The 14,640-nt window shown below is 38.8% G+C and overlaps 1 non-coding gene across 1 annotated transcript; it reads right to left on the bottom strand.

Annotated features, from left to right (window-relative positions):
• Window positions 1-14,326: 14,326 nt before the first annotated feature.
• LOC145151832 (small nucleolar RNA R71) lies at window positions 14,327-14,433 on the bottom strand. The gene has a single exon (XR_013732384.1). It is a non-coding gene; the product is annotated as a small nucleolar RNA R71 (small nucleolar RNA).
• Between the last annotated feature and the right edge of the window lie 207 nt (window positions 14,434-14,640).

Genomic DNA, 14,640 nt, shown 5'->3' on the forward strand with positions numbered 1-14,640 from the left:
AATCCAGCTGGTATGCAACCTTGCTTACCCGGGCGGTAATCCTGAAGGGACTGATAAACCGAGGGCCTAGCTTGCCCCACTTCTGAACCCGGATGACACCCTTCCAAGGTGAAACCTTCCAAAGCACCAAATCCATCGCCTAGAACTCAAGGTTCGATCATCTCCGGTCAGCATAACTCTTCTGTCGGGTCTGGCTGTCTACAGTCTCTTCCTGATCTGCTGGATAAGCTTTGTAGTATGAAGAACTACCTCGGTCCTACCCATAACTCTATGGTGAACCTCTCCCAAGCAAACCGGTGTGTGACACTTCCTCCCATAGAGAAGTTCAAAAGGTGGTGCATCGATAGTAGAATGGTAGCTATTATTGTATGAAAACTCAGCTATGGAAGGTAGGAATTCCAAATCCCAACCGAATAATTAACACAAGCCCTCAACATATCCTTGAGTGTCTAAATGGTCTGCTCGCTCTGTCCATCAATATGAGGATGATAAGTGGTGCTGAAATTTAGTCTCGTAGCCAAATCCTCATGAAACTTCTGCCAAAACCGAGAAGTAAACCACACATTACAATCAGATATAATAGAAACCGGTACCCGTGGCGAGCAAAGATCTCACGTGCATACACATCGACCAATTTCTTGGTCGAAGAACTCTATTGAATAGCCAGAAAGTGGACACTCTTGGTCAGACGATCCATAATGACCCATATCGCATCAAATCCTTTAGTCGTGCTAGGTAACTTGGTGATAAAATCCATGGTGATCTGGTCCTATTTCCTCGTGGGAACCTCCAAAGGCTGTAACTTGCCACGTGGTCTCTGAATTTCGGCCTTGACCATTTGACAGCTCAAGCACCTTTCCACATACCAGGCTATCTCCCTGTTCATGCACGACCACTAGTAGCTAATCTCAAATCCTGATACATTTTTATGACTCCAAGGTGTATCAAAAATTTTGACTTATGTGCCTCCTCCATCGCGGTCTGCCTGACCCCACCAAAACTTGAAACCCAAACCCAACTACATTGGGTCAACCACCTCTAATTCTCTCTTTGTTCTAGTGCTCACTCTTGATTCCCTCAGCCTGAGCCTCCCTGATCAACTCCAAAAGAGGTAAATAGATTGAAATCCTCATATCTAAAACCCCAACATAAGTACTGGTCGTCTTGGGGGTTAGGGCGTCAGCGAACACATTCGCTTTCCCGGGATGATAAAGGATCTTGCAGTCATAATCCTTGACCACGTCAAATCATATACACTATCTCATATTTAGATTCGGATGATCCTTGATATATCTCAGACTCTTGTGATCCATGTAGATAGTAGATCACACCCCATATAGATAATGATCCCAAATCTTAATGGAAGGCACCACCATGTGGTTTCAACTCCATGGATGCATAAGCAATGACTCTACCCATTTGTATAAGAACCGCCCCCAAACATGTGATCGACACATCAAAAAATACCATAAAATCGTCAACACTCTTACGGAGGGTCAATCTGGGCCTCACATAACTTCCTCCTTAGAGTCTCAAATGCAGGTTGTTGCTTAAGGCAGCAACGGAAATCCACACCTTTCCTCCACATGCGCATCAAAGGAACAACAATCTTGGATAAATCCTGAATAAATCTCTGATATTAGCCAACCCACCACAAGAAACTCCTAATCTTAGATGGGGACTTCAGGGACCTCCAACCGCATCACCACCTCAATCTTGGCCAGGTCAACCCAAATCTCGTTCTGATTGATGAGGTGTCCTAGAAATTGGACCTCCTGTAATCAGAACTCACACTTGGAGAATTTGGCATAAAGCCTCTCCTGTCTCAATACTCCTAACAACTCTCTAAGATGCTCTTCATGCTCCTCCCTGGTCTTGGAATAGACTAGGACGTCATCAATGAAAACAATGACTGACCAATCGAGCATCGACTTGCACAACCGGTTCATCAAATCCATGAATGCTATAGGAGCGTTGGTGAGCTCAAACGACATCCCTACTAACTCGTAATCACCATAACGATTCTGAAACGATGTCTTCACCATGTCATCCTCTTTATCTCTCATCTGATGATGTCCCAACCTCATATTGATCTTAGAGAACCAAGATGCACCCTACAAAAGATAGAAGAGATCATCAAGCGGCAGAAGTGGGTAACGGTTCTTCAACGTCAACTTGTTCAGCTCTCGGTAATAAATGCGCATCCGGTGTGAAACATCCTTCTTCTTCATGAAAAAAATCAGTGCTCCCAGGGTGAACTACTCGGTCTGCTAAACTGCTTGTCCAACAACTCTTGAAGCTGAGAGGACAACTCCAACACTTCTGGCGGTGCGAGGTGATACAACGCCTTAGCAATCAGGGCTGCACCTGGGATCAGATCAATCCTAAGCTCTACCTGCATCACATGAGGCACACTGGGTAAATTCTCAGGTAATACATCTGGAAACTCCCTTACCACTGGCACATCTGAAACCGAAGCTCTCCCCTCATCCCAAGTGTCAACCACATATGCGAGATCACCCATACACCCATGTTGTAGATACAGCCGAGCCCTGGAAGTAGAAAAAAAGTTGAGCAAATCCTATTACCCTCGCCATAAGTAGTTAGTTGTCCCCTACTTGGGGTTCGAACTACCACATGCTACATCTCAAAGTCGATCATGGTTCGAAATCTACTATACCAGTCGATCTCTACTTTCATACACACATCCCCCATAGGAATGGGAATCAAATCGATTTGATAAGGCACCCCAAATATCTCCAAGGTATAGTCTTGAAAAATGATCATCGCAGAAACCCCATGTTCGTTGGCAATAGAAACTCACAGCGGACAATCCAACTCGCCGATGGCCATGAAAAAAAAAATCCCTACTGAAGGACTGGGATACAAAAGACGGACTTGCACCTGATTCGAAAAGCACGAGATCTGGAAAGGAATTCACTAAGAAGGTACCTAACAAAGATACAAGCATAAGCATTGATACAATAATTGAAAAGAAAATGAATGAATACATACCAGTAAGGACGTTAGGCACTGCACTGGCCTCCTTTGCTGTGAGCTAGAAAGGGTGACCCCTGCCTTTCGAGGCCTTAGCTCTCCCTAGGTGTCTGTCTATGATCCGAAGAGTCGATGGAGCCGATAAGTAGTTGGGCCTAGGAGAAATTAAAGAGCATTGGGCCTTTACATGACCCACTTAATCAGAACGATAACATATATGAACTCCTAGCGATGGGGCCTGCTGCTGCAGCTGATGACACTCCTTAGCAAAGTGGCCCTTGTTGCCGCAATTGTAGCACTCAGTCGCGGATCGACAACACCCTCATCTACCTTCCCACACTTGCCATAAGTACGACCCTTTTTCCCTCCAGATCGTAAATCTACAAGCAGTAACCACTTTGATGTCGATTACGTCGAACTGATACCTGCCTCTTCTGTCTAGTCTGAGTCTCAATCTCAACCCTCCTCCGAGCGAAAGACTGTAGCTTGGAGAGAGAACTGTACCACTGGGTAGACACAAACTCCCTAATCTCCGTCATGAGCATGCTCAAGTAATGGGGCATCTGAACCAACTCCGAAGCAGCATACTCGGGTCAGAATAGAGCCCTCTCAGTGAACATCTTGGTGATGTCCGTCACCGACTCTGTTGTCTGCCTCAGCGACAGATACTCCTGGGCTAACCTCTCCCTCTCCACCAGTGGCACATACTCAATACAAAACACCTTGTAAAACTCCTCCCAAGCCACTATGACTTTCTCTGAAGGAGAAGAAGCTCCATTCACCAGCCTCTACCAGTCCTTCACTCCTAAATGAAGAAGGTTCAGGGCGCACTTGACCTTCTGGTCCTTTGGGCACGAACATGTGAAGAAACAACCCTCCACATCAAATAACCACCACATAGAAACAATCGAGTCCTTGACCCCATTAAACTCAAGGGGCTACGACAGCAACAATCTCGGTCACACTGGCATACTGCTCATCATAAAGTTGAATCATCATGGTCTTAATAGACCCAAAGACCTCTGAGATTGCCTCCCTAACAGCCGTAGTCACCTGTGTGGTGATCATCTCCCGAATTTCATCATCTGTTAATCCTGGCCTCGCCGGTCCGCTCACTCTAGATCCAGAACCTCTCGTTTACACCATACTGAAAATGAACCAAAATGCATCAGGAATTGCACAAAATATAACATTCTACAACTCGTTCACATGATTCTGGGAGTATGTGACTTCCCTGATGCGTGTACGGGTCCTGTGCTTTCAGTAATATAGGCCCATTCTACCTTCTACACCTACCCTTTTTGTCTCAGAGGATCATCACAACCTCCAACCCCCTAAAATCATCAAGTAGCATATGCATACATCCTATGCATATTCTCTCAAGAGTGGCTAATCTTTCCTCACACTAGCCTACTACAACCATACTTACTCATGAAAGCTCCACTAACCCTACAGACGCTTGGGTATGCTAATCATACATAACACTGGCTTCAATAGACAGTCGAATACCTGATTCTGCCTTAATCCCACAACCAAACAATGAACAGGAAATAAGGCTAAATAAAACATTCTTAAGCTATAAAATCTTAGTTATGTATAAGTATGATGCATACGCGAAGCAACTACAATAATAATGGCAGTTCTATATAGCATAACAAAAAATTCTCCTAGGCTATCAGGCGTCATAAATCAGGCAATTCTATCATGCAATCCATGAAGACCGTTAGCCTACATACTAGCATCCAATTCTATCATATCACTAATACACACATAATGTGGGTATCTTGGGGAATCACTTTCCTTGACTCTGGCTGATCGTACACATCGCTTCCTTCCTGTCCGTTCTTTTTAGTTTGAATTTGAAAACATTTTGCAGATCCTTAGTTTGAGTCTAGAATCACACAAGTGTTCATCCAATGTTCTCAAACCAAGGCACCGCCACCAACTTGTAACATCCAAAAAATCACGATAAAATTTTGCATTTTTCATTTAAATAAAATCATTGTTTTCATAAAAATCAAGTCAAAAACATAAGTGTCAAATAAAAATGTCCCAAAAATTAAAGTATCCAAATATGCGTAAATAAAAAACTGCAGAGGATGTGTACGGTCAAGCCTTGGCCTTACCCGATCATCTGAAGTACCTGAAACAAGAAATCCACAACTGTAAGTCTAAGCTTAGTGAGTTTCCCAAAATACCCAACATAATAGAAATACAATTACAATGCATGCATATAGTGTTTGTTGGACCGTGGCCTCAACAGAACCATCCCGTGTTTGTTGACATAAAGTCTCAACCCAACCATTTGGGTTTGTTGTTCCACCGCATAGAGCAATACCTCAACCCAACCATCTGGGTTTGTTGGCTTTTCACTTCAACCCAACCATCCAAATATGTTGACATATGCAATTATCAATTAATCATACAATGATCCTACATCAAATATGTAACATAACAAATGGGTTGGCCTTGGTGCCTTCTACCCATAGGCATATTGAGAAAACTCACCTTAAAACCAAGATGATAGTTGAAACAACGCAACTCTGAGTATTAGCTCTATAAGTCACCTATATAACAAAATAAGGTCCAATTATCAATCCACAACAAAGATACCACCCAACTAACCTTAGATGACCTAAAGTCAAACTTGGTTATTGTCAATGGTAAATGGTTAAAAGTCAAACTCCAGTTGGTGGCCACACCATGGCCGTAAAACGACACAACAGACGAGCCTTAGCCTAGTCGTCATGCCATGCTGATGTAAGGCCACGTCGTGGGTACTAGGCTCCTAACAACTTAACGGTTTAAGCCATTTTCTTTAATTCTAAGGGATCTAAAGCTCAGATTTTTTCCATTCTATGGTCTAAGTGGATAAAGTTTCCAACTTTATCACTTTAGACTCTCCAAGAGATAGAGATATCACTCCTAGATCCAAAAATGGGCAAAACACAACTTGACATAAATCAATAAGTATTTAATCTTGAAGAACTCTAGTCCAACACTCGTAGAAAGGTTTCTAGCATCATAAATAACATAAAAATCCATGCTTTTCTGTCATACATATCCAATGCATATCTTGAACTCCTATTAGGTTAAAATGAGGGTTTATGGCCAAACGTTCATGTATTACACCAAAACTCATTTCTAGTCCAGATCCAAAGCACCAAATACTCCAAATTTCCTGGAGATTCATAAAGTTGCAAACTTTATGAGATCTCACCACTCCAACCAACAAGAACATGAAATTTAGGGATAAAACTCAAGATCTTGTAACCTATCATAATAAAAATCGAGTGTTGAACACTTAAAAGGTCCAGAAGAGTGCTACAACAAAGGACAAGGACTTGCATGCTGAATGTTAGCTCACTTCTTCTTCTTTCTTCCTCCACTTGATTCAAAGAACACCAGAAAGAGATTAAGTGAAGGAGGAAAGAGATTAGGGTTTTCGTAGATCTTAAGGAGGCTGATGGAGGTTGTGGGTGAGCAAACCCTAGCCTCCTTATTTCTTTAAATAGGGAGCAAAACCCAAAAAATAGGGTTTGTCATTTGCTAGCTGCTATGTCGTGGCCATATACTCCACCATGTCGTGGAAAACCCTTAAATGCCGAAAATTAAAAATGTGAGGAACCTCAGGATCTGGGTGTTATATTTTAATCATATACTAATGATTTCTCATCGACATAGGGCTTTAACCTATCGTAGATACTAGTCATCTTCATCATTTTCAGCGGCGCACCAACATCTCTCTTTCTCTCTCTCTCTCTCTCTCTTTCTCTCTCTCTCTCTCTCTCTCACATATGACACTCCCCTCCGGCCACCTCCTTCACCACCGACCATCGGTTAGCATCTAGACAACTCCCTTTTTCTGATTCTACTATGTTTTCAGGTCTGATTTTGAGATTTTGTTAACAATGTTCCACTTTTTTTTTGTTTGTTTTCTGGTTAGGTTGTCACCGGAGCATATCCGACGACTCTACTCTCCTTCCAACCTCTTTCGTCACCGCCAATAGTAGGTAAAATCATTTTATTTATCAAGTTTTTTTCTTTTTCTGATTTGGTGTTCTTCGGGTGACCATCAGCCACCACCGGAGGGCCGTAGTTAAAGCTCACCACCGGAATCCGGCAACCATAGTAGGAAGAACTGGTAAGTGTTTTTTTTTTATTTCTAATTTTGGTTGCAAATCTAATTTTGCTCATGTTTATACCCATTATGATTTTGGAATTGGATGTAGTATATAATTGTATGAACTTGGAATTTGATGTATTATATAATCATAATTTGCTTGATTTTGTGTTTAGATGCACACTTCTAGTTATATGAAATTAGAATTGAATGTATAAAATATAAAATATGTATTCTTGTGTTTGTTGTTTAGGTTTATTAGTTTGAGTGCATATATGATGAAATGATAAAGTGCTTAATTGGTATTTAATCGTGTTTGTATTTAAGTTAAAGTGTTTGTATTTAATCGTGTAATATGAGTGGTTAAAATACAATGTTACAGGTTAAAAAAACAAAAGCAAGTTGTTATATGAGAAAAAAAAAATAATATTTAAAGTACAATGCTATAATAGAAAAAACAAAGGTAAGATGCTATAAAAACTTTAATTATTAAAAAAAGTGAATATAGAATGCGTTAATTAACAAACTAACAAAAGTACATTGCTATTAAAGAAATCTTAACTAGAAAGGTTATTAATAGCAACATACTTTTATTAGTTTGTTTATTAAAGCATTATATTTTCATATTTTTATATTTATAACTGGAACAAAATAATGAGAGTATGTTGCTATTAAAAGTATGATGTTATAATAGAAAACAAAAGTATGATGCTATAATTAACAAACATAAGTATAATACTATTAATAAAAAAGGTATGCAAACACGTTGAGTGATTGATTTTTTGTTTAAGTATCTTCTTTATAATCATCAAGAGCCTAGAAATACACACCTGAAATTGATTTAGAAATTTATTTTTGGGTTGTGCCCGTTTTGGGACTGCTTTTTAAATATTTTATCTCATTTAGGATGTGAGTATGTATTGAATGATTGTTTGTTTAAGAAAAAAATGTTTGTCATTTTCTCGTTGCTCCTCGGGTATATATTTCTTTAAATACTTGGGAGCTTTTCGGGAAATGCTGCCGAATTTTTCTCAAAAAAACAGTCATGCAATACACATTCACATATGAGATAAGGTATTCAAAAAGTAGGTCTAGAAGCCTACCCTTGTGAATACTCTACCCATTCCGTTCGATTTTTGCTTCTTGGGTACATATTTCTTTATATACTTGTGAATACTCTATCAATTTTGTCCGATTTTTACTTCTCGGGTATATATTTCTTTATATACTTGTGAATACTCTAACAATTTCGTTTGATTTTTACTTCTTGTAGAGTAAACTTTAAACTATAACTTATGTTTTATAGCCAAAATACAATCTAACTTTCAATAACTACGTATATAATGTAATTTTTAATAATGAAACATTAATGATGATCGATTAGAGTTGGATTAGTGAGAAGAGAATGTCTCTAAAGTTCTTGGAAGGCCTTAAGACTTTATCGATATTGCTGAGAAACATGTCAAATCTGAAGGCAAAGGGTGTTGCCCGTGAAAAATGTGTGTGAATATGTATTGATAGTTGTTGTCTACAGTTTATACCCACATACATGATCATGTGTTTTTAGAATTGTATACTACGTAGGATCATCACGGTGAGAATCATGTTGCTTCAGATTTAGGGTACTATTGTATGTACACTTAGCGTACACAAGTGTGTGCATCGGGTAGCCGAGGCTCATACGCGGGGCGTATAAGGCAAAAGGCTAAAACCCTAATTCTCAGAATTAAGCCCTATTTAAGCTCATTTATGACCTTGGACCCTCTTCCTTACCATCATCCACTGCCTTTAAACGTCCCTAAAACCCTAGTTCCCATTGAGAGTGATCCTTGAGCTTGAAGGTGCCAAAAGTAACCCCTTTTTGGTGTGTCTGCAAGAAGAAGGAGGAGGTGAGAAAGTCTTGGACGCCGGGGAGCTTCTAGATCCTGCATCTAGAACATCTTGAGGAGCTTTTGGAGGTAAAGAGCTCATATTTTGCTAATCCTTTTGCTACTTTGTGTTAGGGTTTGGTAATAAGTCCATTTTTGGTCCATGGATCCTCTCTTGTGAGTTTGAGCAACTCTAGAGGTTAGGAATGTTAGATCAAAGTTCATTTGGCATGTTAAAAGCATAAAAATGCTAACTTGATGGTTGTTATGGCACCATGCATGAGTTTAAGATCTTAAAGGGATTCTTAATGGATAAAATGAGGCGTTGGGTTGCCATATGGCATTCAAAGGCATAAAGTTGCCAACTTTATGCCCTAGGACCTATAAAATGACCAAGATCTGTAATTGGATGAAGTGGCTGCATGAATTAAGCATTTAATGGCTATTTGTGCAAAACAGCTTTTACGTTGGGCGTACTAGTTTGTACGTTGCGCGTACCGCCAAAGGACCTAGTACACTAAGCGTATTGATGATGTACATTGGGCGTACGCTTCTAGTGACTTTTGGGCTTTCGTTGGGCTTTTGAGCCATTTGGGCCCTACTTAGCCTTGGGCCTGGATCTATTATAGTAATTGGGCCTTTGAACTTTTTATTGGACCATAGGTGACATGGTTGGGCTTTTTTGGCCTTGTGACCCATTATTCTTTTAGACCTTGGATGTTAGGTCGAGTAAAGAAGAAAGACTTTTGGGTCTTATTGGAGGAGTTTGGACTTAAGGTTTTGGCCTATGCACTGAGTTTGTGACTTAATTCTAATAGGTTAACTTATGTATATTCAGTGTGATATTTCCGGACCGGTAGTCGAGCAATACTTTTATCAGCAGTTTGAGGTGAGTCTTCTCACTATATAAATAGGTCCAAGCACCAATGTCGTCCCATTATATGACATGTGCATTGTCAGTTGTTATGCAATTAATTGTCTGAAGACCCTGGAGGTAGCCCGTGACACTTGTGTGAAGACCATGGGGGTAGCCTATGGCACTTGTATATCAGACCATGTGGGTAGCCCATGGCATTCCAGGTAAAGACCATGAGGGTAGCCCATGACACTTGGATATCAGAACATGGAGGTAGCCCATGACATTCCAGGTGAAGACCATGGGGGTAGCCTATGGGGACCTTATGTATGTGTCATGGTATTCTGTGGTTGTATGTTATGTGATATTTTGAGAACTCACTACGCTTTTGCTTACAATTTATTTGGTTGTTTTCAGGTACTTTCGGTACTAAGGGGAAGGGCCCAACTTGATGGCACACCATTCACTCCCAGCAATTTCCGCATTTATCGATAATGATACTCTAATATTTTGATATGACATGATGCATTGGATTTTGAGAAACAAATTATGATTGTAATTCCTATTTTGAAAATGAAAAAGTTTATCTGGATTTTTGGGCTGTGACAGACTCCAAGGAAAAATACTCCAAGAAATAATTAGATGTATGATGTAATTAATGATGTTATGGAGAAGCAAAATACAAATGGAGAAAACACAGTTGAGGAGGGACGAGGTATAAAGCCGTAATTTGATGCTTTATTTGAGGAGCTCGATACCGAGTTATACCCAGATTGTGAGATGTCTTCCCTAAATGTCCTGGCAAAGCTGTTTCACATTAAAGTGCATAATAAGTGGACAAATAGTTCTTTCAACCAACTTGCAGAGTTACTAAGAGTTTCTTTTCTAAAGAGCAAGATTTCAGTCTCACACTATGAAGGTAAAAAGAAGTTGAGAAAGATAGGATTAGGATATCAATCCATCCATGCTTGCAAATGTGATTGCACTTTGTTTTAGAAAGAGAATGATTCCATGCAAAATTGACCAATTTGTAACGAGATGGGTGGACACAACCATAAAGGGGAAGAAAGTACAACAACATGTGTTGTAGTACTTTCCTTTGACTCCAAAGCTTCGGCCGATGTATAACTTCATATTCATAGCAAAAGATATGATTTGGCGTAATAATTGGTGCTTAATGGATGGTATGATGTATCATCCGGTTGATTGTAAGTCATGTCACGATTTTGATTAGAGATATCTAGAGTTTGCCATCAAACCTAGAAATGTTCTTCTAGGATTACCTGTTGATGGATTTAATCCATTTGGTAGCTTTAATAGTACTTATAGTATTTAGTCGGTTATATTGACTACCTATAATACACCACCCTGGATATGTATGAAGAAGTCTTCTATTTCATGCTAACTTTGCTAATTCATTGCCCTGGATCACCCACAAAGGACATTAATGGTTAATTGAGGCCTTCGATGGATGAGTTGAAGATGTTGTGGGCTGAAGGAGTCCAAATGAGAGATGCATCAACCAACACTATATTCAATATGCATGTGATGTTGTTATCGACTCTCAGTGATTTCCCAGCATGCAACAGTTTGTTTGGATGGAGTGGTGAAGGTTATTTAGCATTCCCTACTTGTAACGAAGACACATCTTTTATTTATGTGACAAACAAGATGTCTTATGTTGGTCATAGACGATTCTTAAATACGAACCACAATTGGAGGAAAAGTCTATTGTTTAATGGTTAAGTTGAGACAAGACCATGTCCAATATGATTTAGTAATGCAACTATATTAAAGCAATTAACCCGTCTCTCTTATCGTATTTCGGGGTAACATCCTAATCACAGGGGTGCAAAAAGAAACACACGATGAAAGAAATAATAGAGTTGAAGTGGACGAATCGAAGTATCTTCTTCGAGCTTGAGTATTGGTCTTCCCTCGACCTAAAAAACAATATAGATTATGCATTTTGAGAAATATATGGATGCGAGTGTGTTGAATGCTACACTGATGATCGAAAATAGAAAAGACAAAAAAGAAGCAATAGATAACTTGAAAACAATCCACATTCATCCAAATCAATGGCCAAAACCGAAAGTTAACAAGAAGAAGGAAGACAAGAACAAGAAGAAATTGATACTACCACATGTTGATTAATATTTAAAACCAATTGATCTTCAACGCTTTTACGATCATCGCATCCTCATGCTCATTGGATGTTAACGACATGAGAAATGCCAAACCAGAAGTGGTGAAGATTTTATGCAATCTTGAGTTGATATATCCTCCAACATTTTTCGACATAATGATTCATCTACTTATGCATTTACCTAAAGAATCTATTATTGGAGGGCCTGTACACATGAGATGGATGTATCCTATTGAAAGACACATGACAAAGCTTAAAAATTATGTCAGAAGCAAAGCCAAGGCAGAACATTCATGATATTGCCATATTTATTCATATATATTGTGCATTATCTTAATAGTTTTAGCTACATTTGTGCTTATTTTAGGACAAAAGGTGCTTAATATGTTTAAAATCTGTTTTGTAGCTGCAAAGACATGCTCGGGAGTGATAAGAAGAAAAATGAAGAGTTGGAAGAAAGAAAGATTGGATCGGTTCAACTAAAGTCAAAATATGTGGAATCTAGAGTTGCCAAGGCATTGAGACTACTTGCCACGCCTTGGGGAGGAGTTTTTGCCTGACCAGGAGGCTGCCTTGTAGAACATGCATTTTTAATGATCGCTACTCGTGGACACTCTTAACCATAGTGTGGGATGAAACTTTCAAAAATTATAAATATGTCGATTCTGCATTCAAGCCGAACTTATGTGGAAGATTTTTCCAACTTTTGTAGACCAGAGACATCCCTTGGAGGCTTTGGAGTCCATAATTCGATTGAGAGCTTGATTTTGAAGAGATCCAAAGCCAACATTACTTCTAAACACTTATCTGCTTTGTTTTAATCATGTTTTGCAAAGTGAATTCGTTTTATCTGTTTGTTTCCAGAAGTATGGGCTAAATACCCTAACTTTCGTTTAGAGTAGAGGATCTCATTTGCTATATCTTGATTTATTGGATTTAGGACTATTGTTTAGGTACTTATTCATTATGTTAGCTTGATAAAGAGCCTTTTCTGTTAATGATATCTTATTTTGTGTTTATTGCTAAGCTTTATTAAGATTAGAGGATCTATATATCTTAGTATACTAGTATCTTATGATTTTGATATTAACAAGGTTATAGGACTAGTGTTTTAACCAAAAACCTACGGTTAAATAGACAAGTTGCTAAATTAATGTTAAAGTTAATATTTTATGAACATTCATTTGTTGAATTGATAATTATAACCGTGTATAGCAATCATAATTTCAAGTCTTGCATAATTCAATCTTAATACTAGTCTACTTGTTTATTTGTCCACTTGATCACTAAATGAATAAACTTGCTAAACTAAATGATTAGTCTCATGATCATAATTCTAATCAGTATAGGAATCAATAAGAAACAACACTTTAATCTATTGCACTATCCATGAAATCAACCATATAAGTGAGTTAATCAAATCTAAACGAAAGTCTCTTTTAAATCTTGTCTTAAAAACCTTTTTCTGTTTCTTTTTAAGTTTAATTTGATTTCGTTAGTTGCGTTTAAGTAATTTGGACTTGTAAAACCAGAGAAATAATCCCCCTTTATTCTCTTATTTTAATTAGTTATCTTTAGTTGATATTTTAGATGTTCCCTATGTTCGATACCTGACTTACCTGAACTATTCTATTGTTCGATTAGGTACACTCTGGCATATGTTCTTGTAGATTTTATTTTTATTTACTTTTATTTGTTTTATGCGTTTGTTTTCTTTTTTTGGTTCAATTAGTTTATAACATGAGCATCTTCATCTAGTACAATACCTGGCTTGGAGGATCCTAAGTCTATTCTTCGCAAAAGTAACAAAGAAAAGAAGCAAGGAAAAGACGAGTCAAAGATAAAAGTGATTTATACTTTTAGTAGGAAACTAGACGAAAAATAGAGTGGATATGAGCCCAAAACAAAATCAGAAGAGGAAAGTTAACAAGAAAGAGAAATCAGTGGAGATGGCTAACATGACGGAGATGACCATGCAGGAGTACAACCGATGCATGTGAGATGACAACGGTCCTAGTCTTGTGCCTCTTGAAATTCTAGTCGACACCTACTTCAAACTTAAGGGGCACATACTTGCCATGCTCAAGGATATCCCGTTCTTTGGGAAAGATCAGGAAGATGCCTACAAACATATTGATGAAGTACTGGAGATCACAAACTACTTCAACATTCCTAATGTGACAAAATATGCAATAATGTTGCGAATACACTTTATAACTCTAAAGGGTGCGGCGAAAGATTGGCTCAAGTCATTACCACCCAGGGCGATCACTACACGGTCAAATTTATGGATCAAGTTCATTCAACACTTCAGCCCACCGTCAAAGGTTTCAATGTTGAAGAACAATATAGGGAACTTTTAGCAAAACGGTGGAGAATCTTTGTACGAAGCATGGGAAAGACACAATGGATTGTTAAAGAATTGCCCGTAACATGACCTAAATGTGTAACATGAAGAGTCAATCTTCTATGATGGGATAAACGTGACCACGAGGCAGCTCCTTGACTCTCAAAGAACCATGAGAATGAAGGATCCGGCTACAATAAAGGCATTAATAGAAGATTTTGCTAAACATTAGAGGAATACCACAACCCTCAAGAGGTTACGACTAGAGGAAACACGATTGGAAATTTATCTTTGGAAGAG

The sequence above is a fragment of the Lactuca virosa genome, chromosome 1 (genome assembly GCF_052849685.1).
Source record: "Lactuca virosa cultivar CGN04683 chromosome 1, Lactuca_virosa_CGN04683_v6, whole genome shotgun sequence".
In the NCBI taxonomy this organism is placed as follows: Eukaryota; Viridiplantae; Streptophyta; class Magnoliopsida; order Asterales; family Asteraceae; genus Lactuca; species Lactuca virosa.